General features: G+C 34.3%; 1 long non-coding RNA gene across 1 annotated transcript; it reads right to left on the bottom strand.

Moving 5' to 3' along the window:
• Window positions 1-7,957: 7,957 nt before the first annotated feature.
• On the bottom strand, window positions 7,958-9,873 carry LOC126892219 (uncharacterized). The gene is made up of 2 exons (XR_007700728.1): window positions 9,129-9,873; window positions 7,958-8,780 (listed from the first exon to the last, which is right to left on the bottom strand). It is a non-coding gene; the product is annotated as an uncharacterized LOC126892219 (long non-coding RNA).
• Window positions 9,874-10,266: the final 393 nt, after the last annotated feature.

Genomic DNA, 10,266 nt, shown 5'->3' with positions numbered 1-10,266 from the left:
TAATCTATTTAATATCCGACGCATCAACGGCGTCGGAGAACCTTCAGATGAATTGGAACTTATTTCTACTATGCTCGATCCTACAAAAGAATACAGTTTTAGGTATGTATTTATAATTCTTTATACAATGTTTCAATTTAATCAATATTTCAACATTGAAAGAAGCTGAACAGAAATACTCTCCTCCTGCTGGAAACAAAAACAAAAAATTTAGCCACGGCACAAAACATCTTCATCATACCAAAAATGAACTAAGAATTTTGGATAGAAAAATTAAAAATTAGGTTAGACAGGATCTGAGGCGATACAGTATGACGGAAATATTCAAAGTATGTAATAGAAGACCAGAAAAGCTTGAAAGTACAGTAGAACCTGCCATATCCAGATCAATGTGACGACAGACCGATCCGGATATGAAAAAGTCCGGATATCAAGACCACTTCTGTGACCACTTCTTTTATATTCTCTGAAACGTTTTCTTCTTCATACATTCTAGTAATCAACTCAATTCAATTCTTACCATTTTCAAGTTTAGGGTGGTGGAGATGGTGAATAGCTTAATCTATTCAATATCCGACTCATCAACGGCGTCGGAGAACCTTCAGATGAATTAGAACTTATTTCTACTATGCTCGATCCTGCAAAAGAATACAGTTTTAGGTATGTATTTATAATTCTTTATACAATGTTTCAATTTAATCAATATTTCAACATTGAAAGAAGCTGAAAAGAAATACTCTCCTCGTGCTGGAAACAAAAACAAAAAATTTAGCCACAGCACAAAACATCTTCATCATACCAAAAATGAACTAAGAATTTTGGATAGAAAAATTAAAAATTAGGTTAGACAGGATCTGAGGCGATACAGTATGACGGAAATATTCAAAGTATGTAATAGAAGAACAGAAAAGCTTGAAAGTACAGTAGAACCTGCCATATCCAGATCAATGTGGCGACAGACCGATCCGGATATGAAAAAATCCGGATATCAAGACCACTTCTGTGACCACTTCTTTTATAGTCTCTGAAACGTTTTCTTCTTCATACATTCTAGTAATCAACTCAATTCAATTCTTACCATTTTCAAGTTTAGGGTGGTGGAGATGGTGAATAGCTTAATCTATTTAATATCCGACGCATCAACGGCGTCGGAGAACCTTCAGATGAATTGGAACTTATTTCTACTATGCTCGATCCTGCAAAAGAATACAGTTTTAGGTATGTATTTATAATTCTTTATACAATGTTTCAATTTAATCAATATTTGAACATTGAAAGAAGCTGAAAAGAAATACTCTCCTCGTGCTGGAAACAAAAACAAAAAATTTAGCCACCGCACAAAACATCTTCATCATACCAAAAATGAACTAAGAATTTTGGATAAAAAAATTAAAAATTAGGTTAGACAGGATCTGAGGCGATACAGTATGACGGAAATATTCAAAGTATGTAATAGAAGAACAGAAAAGCTTGAAAGTACAGTAGAACCTGCCATATCCAGATCAATGTGGCGACAGACCGATCCGGATATGAAAAAATCCGGATATCAAGACCACTTCTGTGACCACTTCTTTTATATTCTCTGAAACGTTTTCTTCTTCATACATTCTAGTAATCAACTTAATTAAATTCTTACCATTTTCAAGTTTAGGGTGGTGGAGATGGTGAATAGCTTAATCTATTTAATATCCGACTCATCAACGGCGTCGGAGAACCTCCAGATGAATTGGAACTTATTTCTACTATGCTCGATCCTACAAAAGAATACAGTGTTAGGTATGTATTTATAATTCTTTATACAATGTTTCAATTTAATCAATATTTCAACATTGAAAGAAGCTGAAAAGAAATACTCTCCTCGTGCTGGAAACAAAAACAAAAAATTTAGCCACAGCACAAAACATCTTCATCATACCAAAAATGAACTAAGAATTTTGGATAAAAAAATTAAAAATTAGGTTAGACAGGATCTGAGGCGATACAGTATGACGGAAATATTCAAAGTATGTAATAGAAGAACAGAAAAGCTTGAAAGTACAGTAGAACCTGCCATATCCAGATCAATGTGGCGACAGACCGATCCGGATATGAAAAACTCCGGATATCAAGACCACTTCTGTGACCACTTCTTTTATATTCTCTGAAACCTTTTCTTCTTCATACATTCTAGTAATCAACTTAATTCAATTCTTACCATTTTCAAGTTTAGGGTGGTGGAGATGGTGAATAGCTTAATCTATTTAATATCCGACTCATCAACGGCCTCGGAGAACCTTCAGATGAATTGGAACTTATTTCTACTATGCTCGATCCTACAAAAGAATACAGTTTTAGGTATGTATTTATAATTCTTTATACAATGTTTCAATTTAATCAATATTTCAACATTGAAAGAAGCTGAAAAGAAATACTCTCCTCGTGCTGGAAACAAAAACAAAAAATTTAGCCACAGCACAAAACATCTTCATCATACCAAAAATGAACTAAGAATTTTGGATACAAAAATTGAAAATTAGGTTAGACAGGATCTGAGGCGATACAGTATGACGGATATATTCAAAGTATGTAATAGAAAAACAGAAAAGCTTGAAAGTACAGTAGAACCTGCCATATCCAGATCAATGTGGCGACAGACCGATCCGGATATGAAAAACTCCGGATATCAAGACCACTTCTGTGACCACTTCTTTTATAGTCTCTGAAACGTTTTCTTCTTCATACATTCTAGTAATCAAGTCAATTCAATTCTTACCATTTTCAAGTTTAGGCTGGTGGAGATGGTGAATAGCTTAATCTATTTCATATCCGACTCATCAACGGCGTCGGAGAACCTTCAGATGAATTGGAACTTATTTCTACTATGCTCGATCCTACAAAAGAATACAGTTTTAGGTATGTATTTATAATTCTTTATACAATGTTTCAATTTAATAAATATTTCCACATTGAAAGAAGCTGAAAAGAAATACTCTCCTCGTGCTGGAAACAAAAACAAAAAATTTAGCCACAGCACAAAACATCTTCATCATACCAAAAATGAACTAAGAATTTTGGATAAAAAAATTAAAAATTAGGTTAGACAGGATCTGAGCCGATACAGTATGACGGAAATATTCAAAGTATGTAATAGAAGAACAGAAAAGCTTGAAAGTACAGTAGATCCTGCCATATCCAGATCAGTGTGGCGACAGACCGATCCGGATATGAAAAAATCCGGATATCAAGACCACTTCTGTGACCACTTCTTTTATAGTCTCTGAAACGTTTTCTTCTTCATACATTCTAGTAATCAAGTCAATTCAATTCTTACCATTTTCAAGTTTAGGGTGGTGGAGATGGTGAATAGCTTAATCTATTTAATATCCGACTTATCAACGGCGTCGGAGAACCTTCAGATGAATTAGAACTTATTTCTACTATGCTCGATCCTGCAAAAGAATACAGTTTTAGGTATGTATTTATAATTCTTTATACAATGTTTCAATTTAATCAATATTTCAAGATTGAAAGAAGCTGAAAGGAAATACTCTCCTCGTGCTGGAAACAAAAACAAAAAATTTAGCCACAGCACAAAACATCTTCATCATACCAAAAACGAACTAAGAATTTTGGATAAAAAAATTAAAAATTAGGTTAGACAGGATCTGAGGCGATACAGTAAGACGGAAATACTCAAAGTATGTAATAGAAGAACAGAAAAGCTTGAAAGTACAGTAGAACCTGCCATATCCAGATCAATGTGGCGACAGACCGATCCGGATATGAAAAAATCCGGATATCAAGACCACTTCTGTGACCACTTCTTTTATAGTCTCTGAAACGCTTTCTTCTTCATACATTCTAGTAATCAACTCAATTCAATTCTTACCATTTTCAAGTTTAGGGTGGTGGAGATGGTGAATAGCTTAATCTATTTAATATCCGACGCATCAACGGCGTCGGAGAACCTTCAGATGAATTGGAACTTATTTCTACTATGCTCGATCCTACAAAAGAATACAGTTTTAGGTATTTATTTATAATTTTTTATACAATGTTTCAATTTAATCAATATTTGAACATTGAAAGAAGCTGAAAAGAAATACTCTCCTCGTGCTGGAAACAAAAACAAAAAATTTAGCCACAGCACAAAACATCTTCATCATACCAAAAATGAACTAAGAATTTTGGATAAAAAAATTAAAAATTAGGTGAGACAGGATCTGAGGCGATACAGTATGACGGAAATATTCAAAGTATGTAATAGAAGAACAGAAAAGCTTGAAAGTACAGTAGATCCTGCCATATCCAGATCAGTGTGGCGACAGACCGATCCGGATATGAAAAAATCCGGATATCAAGACCACTTCTGTGACCACTTCTTTTATAGTCTCTGAAACGTTTTCTTCTTCATACATTCTAGTAATCAAGTCAATTTAATTCTTACCATTTTCAAGGTTAGGGTGGTGGAGATGGTGAATAGCTTAATCTATTTAATATCCGACTCATCAACGGCGTCGGAGAACCTTCAGATGAATTGGAACTTATTTCTACTATGCTCGATCCTGCAAAAGAATACAGTTTTAGGTATGTATTTATAATTCTTTATACAATGTTTCAATTTAATCAATATTTCAACATTGAAAGAAGCTGAAAAGAAATACTCTCCTCGTGCTGGAAACAAAAACAAAAAATTTAGCCACAGCACAAAACATCTTCATCATACCAAAAACGAACTAAGAATTTTGGATAAAAAAATTAAAAATTAGGTTAGACAGGATCTGAGGCGATACAGTATGACGGAAATATTCAAAGTTTGTAATAGAACAGAAAAGCTTGAAAGTACAGTAGAACCTGCCATATCCAGATCAATGTGGCGACAGACCGATCCGGATATGAAAAAATCCGGATATCAAGACCACTTCTGTGACCACTTCTTTTATAGTCTCTGAAACGTTTTCTTCTTCATACATTCTAGTAATCAACTCAATTCAATTCTTACCATTTTCAAGTTTAGGGTGGTGGAGATGGTGAATAGCTTAATCTATTTAATATCCGACGCATCAACGGCGTCGGAGAACCTTCAGATGAATTGGAACTTATTTCTACTATGCTCGATCCTACAAAAGAATACAGTTTTAGGTATGTATTTATAATTCTTTATACAATGTTTCAATTTAATCAATATTTCAACATTGAAAGAAGCTGAACAGAAATACTCTCCTCCTGCTGGAAACAAAAACAAAAAATTTAGCCACGGCACAAAACATCTTCATCATACCAAAAATGAACTAAGAATTTTGGATAGAAAAATTAAAAATTAGGTTAGACAGGATCTGAGGCGATACAGTATGACGGAAATATTCAAAGTATGTAATAGAAGACCAGAAAAGCTTGAAAGTACAGTAGAACCTGCCATATCCAGATCAATGTGACGACAGACCGATCCGGATATGAAAAAGTCCGGATATCAAGACCACTTCTGTGACCACTTCTTTTATATTCTCTGAAACGTTTTCTTCTTCATACATTCTAGTAATCAACTCAATTCAATTCTTACCATTTTCAAGTTTAGGGTGGTGGAGATGGTGAATAGCTTAATCTATTCAATATCCGACTCATCAACGGCGTCGGAGAACCTTCAGATGAATTAGAACTTATTTCTACTATGCTCGATCCTGCAAAAGAATACAGTTTTAGGTATGTATTTATAATTCTTTATACAATGTTTCAATTTAATCAATATTTCAACATTGAAAGAAGCTGAAAAGAAATACTCTCCTCGTGCTGGAAACAAAAACAAAAAATTTAGCCACAGCACAAAACATCTTCATCATACCAAAAATGAACTAAGAATTTTGGATAGAAAAATTAAAAATTAGGTTAGACAGGATCTGAGGCGATACAGTATGACGGAAATATTCAAAGTATGTAATAGAAGAACAGAAAAGCTTGAAAGTACAGTAGAACCTGCCATATCCAGATCAATGTGGCGACAGACCGATCCGGATATGAAAAAATCCGGATATCAAGACCACTTCTGTGACCACTTCTTTTATAGTCTCTGAAACGTTTTCTTCTTCATACATTCTAGTAATCAACTCAATTCAATTCTTACCATTTTCAAGTTTAGGGTGGTGGAGATGGTGAATAGCTTAATCTATTTAATATCCGACGCATCAACGGCGTCGGAGAACCTTCAGATGAATTGGAACTTATTTCTACTATGCTCGATCCTACAAAAGAATACAGTTTTAGGTATGTATTTATAATTCTTTATACAATGTTTCAATTTAATCAATATTTGAACATTGAAAGAAGCTGAAAAGAAATACTCTCCTCGTGCTGGAAACAAAAACAAAAAATTTAGCCACAGCACAAAACATCTTCATCATACCAAAAATGAACTAAGAATTTTGGATAAAAAAATTAAAAATTAGGTTAGACAGGATCTGAGGCGATACAGTATGACAGAAATATTCAAAGTATGTAATAGAAGAACAGAAAAGCTTGAAAGTACAGTAGAACCTGCCATATCCAGATCAATGTGGCGACAGACCGATTCGGATATGAAACAATCCGGATATCAAGACCACTTCTGTGACCACTTCTTTTATAGTCTCTGAAACGTTTTCTTCTTCATACATTCTAGTAATCAACGCCGTCAATAACTTTCGTCGATAGGCACGTTTTATAGATTCTATAATACATTATTTCGCCATCTTTTAGATCGTGATGAGAGGGTGCGTTGTCCAACAGCAGGACTGCCTTTCTCAGTAGATCCGGACGGCAGAACCGTCCGGATATGGGGAGGTCCGGATATGACAGGTTCGGATATGGCAGGTTGTACTGTATTTCTGAAAATAGCACATTTTGTCAATTGCCAATGGGTGCGTTCGGACGACCATAGCGGCTGGCGGTCAGCAGAAATCGGCTGAGTGGTTGTATCCAGCCGTGATAGGGAAAGCTTAGTAAATCACTCAGCGGCTGGCTTCCAGCGGTGACGTCTGACAGCTACTGCTGGCTCAGCTGTCCAGCCGCTGTGGTCGTCCGAACGCACCCAATGTTCCAGTTTTGGCGGAGAAGATACCAATTTAGGCGATAAATCTTGTGCTGACTGGATAACTCGGGAACCCATAACTGTCTCCAGCTGTATACTTCTTGGCACGCACTCTTCTTCTTATCGTTTCAACTGAAACAGTTACACCTGTAGCTTCCAAAAGCCTTTGGAGCTGAAGGCGAGAAATGGTTGGGTGTCTTCCAGCTGATTAGACAATTAAACGATCGTGGCGAGCCGTTATTAATCTTTGGCGACCCGTTATTACTGTTTGGCGACCTTCCCTTGATTTATTTTTGAGCTTTTCTTGTTCCTGTTACCTAGCATAGGTTTTGGACAGGACGCCCTGTGTTGCGCCTAGCTCTACAGCTATGTCCCTTGTAACAAAAAATGTGGGGTACTTCTGTTTGAGTAACCGTTGGGAGAAATATCTAAACTCCAACAGAAGTAGGCAAAGAAGGGGAAGCAAATGTATTGGAATGAAGGGGCTTCTACGTTGGGAAGCAAATGTAACAAATACTACCTTAGCGTACAAGTAGTACTTGTATGGGAATGTGAAATGAAAAAGTCAGATGGTAAACTATTGACAGAAACAGAAGTAGATGGATGAAACTGACTGTAGTTAAGCTAGCAGGGTATAGAAGAGAATGAGCCCTTGATACTCAAGGATAGTTCGGCCAATTTTCGCGCCGTCAAAGACAGTAAATCTACAGAATATAGATGATGGATATAAAGGGAATATCAAGATGAACAAAGACTAGAAAATATAGAAAAATAACAATAAATCGTGGGCGCCAGTAGAGCGTAGACTATGGCTCTACCAGGTATCCTATACTGCTGCACTCGTACTAGTTAGTTGCTATGACATTAAAATTAGTAAACCTAGAAACATATGACAACCACTAGGTAATAAAAGAAATATTATACAACCCAATCAATAGTGTATTTAGCTTTTACTTATATGTACAAAAATTCGTATATGTACCAACAAGGTATGCCCTAAAATTAATAAAAAATATTTTACTAATAAAGTATGTACAATTTACAGTCTACAGAGTAGTTTAAACAAAAGAGGAACAAAGTCCACCCCTAAAAATTGGTTTGAAATGTCAAATCCAATTTATGGTACAAAAATGAACCGACACACTACTCGAGGTAAAACTCTAACTTCATGTGCGGTTACAATAATAAAAAAAACAAGTTAAATGGTCAATTACCCTGAGGGGGACAAAAGCCAAGGTTCAGTAATTATAATATATAAAAAATTTACCAAATTTTCTCCGGATAGTTGAGCTCAATTACCTTTACACGTGAGAAAAGAAACAAAAGAAATTAATTTATTAGAAAAATGCAAATTTGAAGCCTTGAAGAGGAGGTATTATTTATTATTAAAAATTGAAAATATTTAAATTATTTCTTTTGTTTTTGTTTGAAAAAATTATGAATAACTTAGTGGAGTATAATGTAAACTTATTTAATTTTATATTTTTAATAGATATTGAATGTTCCAATTATTTAGAAAAAATTAATGTTCTTGAAAATAATAATAAAAAAAAAATACTTAATCACTGTCCAACACCAACTAACGTAAAGTCTTTTCCAAAGTTCCAAACAAAATAATGATAGTCCAAAAACCAACTCAAAAGACGATTCCAGCTCCTAGGCTACCCCGTGACTGCGCTAAAGTTTTTTTTTATTTCATCCCTGATGTTAGTGGGATGAATATTCCAGTGGTTCCAAGTGGCTAAAAGATACAAACCCATTGTTAATTTGGGTAATCAATCTTATGGAATTAGGAAATAAGTTGGAAGTTAAACTTCCAATAAAAACTGGTCAGGATCCATTAAAAGAAGTGTTGTTTTTTTTTTCTGTACCAAAAACATAGGTTCCACTTGACCTTGAATAACTTTATGGAATTTTATATAGAAACATGGGGATTTAGAGCTAGGAATGATATTAAAAATTGTATCTATAGATAGTTAGTCGAAATATATAATAAAGACAAGAAGAAATGAAAAGAATTTATGGAAATTATAAATTTTCCGGTCATCAATATGGCTTCCTATATGGATGAAGTAATAATACAACTTACCCGATAGCAATCATCCCAAATTTTTACCAAATTAATACTTTTCTCCTTCAACAAAACAAAACTTTCTCCTCCTTCAACTTAATTACGATAGCTTCCGTATAAAAAAAATAATTAAAAGGTGATTCCTTTTTTTGTTCAAAAAGCCACCGACCACTTGGAACTTATTTATTTGGAGGTTCAGCTAACAGTGAAACTTTTTAAAAATTTGACAGTTCTTCTTGATACTTGCGACAGCGGCTACTCGTGGAACTAATGTCCAGTGTTGGCGGTGTTGCAAGATGGAAAAGTAGCATTTTATAAATATTAAATTATTGATTTTTAATTAAAATATTTTCATTAAGTAACGTTCCGTTACATTCCCCTCCAACTTGATGAAAAAAAAATTTTAGGTACAAAAATTTTTTTTTTCTAAACTTAATATATCACTAACCATAGTGGTCTATTTCTTCATTACACATTGATTAACAAGATTAAGACAATTTTATCAAGAAAAAGTATGGACTTCTTCAGATTCCATAAGATGACTCAAAGTCATATTAAATGTCTGTATAAACCATTAGTGAAGAAACCAAAACATTGACTCGATTATAGTAATAAATTTATAGTGACAAATAAGTGTCGAATTGGGCACTAGGTCCAAAATTGAAATATCCATGGACATCAAATTTATGATGGCATATCCAAGGACGAACAACCAGGCAAAATGTGATCCAATTCGCACAATAAGGAACTAGTAGCTATAGTAAAATAAAATCATAGTAATGATTGACTAAAGGAAATGAAGAATTGAACACTTAATCCAATATTGAACTCACAATGGACACCAGATTTATAACAGCATATCCAGAGAAGAGCAACCAGGAAAATTTTTGGAACAATTCTCACTAATACCAAATAATACTAATATAACAAGGAACTAATTAACACAAAATAAGTGAGCAATCGGACGCTATCCAAAATCGGACTAACAATGGACACCAGATTCATAAAAGCATATCCAGAGAAGAACGATCAGGAAGATTTATGGACCAATTCTCATTAACACTATATAAAATAAATAATTTAGGTCTACCTAAACCTTATACCAAACTAATCGATTGGATATAGATATAGAATTTATGGTTTCGAACAAAAGGAC

This window comes from Diabrotica virgifera, chromosome 9 (genome assembly GCF_917563875.1).
Source record: "Diabrotica virgifera virgifera chromosome 9, PGI_DIABVI_V3a".
Lineage (NCBI taxonomy): Eukaryota > Metazoa > Arthropoda > Insecta > Coleoptera > Chrysomelidae > Diabrotica > Diabrotica virgifera.
Note: the sequence above shows the minus strand (reverse complement) of the source record. Positions and strands in the feature narration are given on the sequence as shown.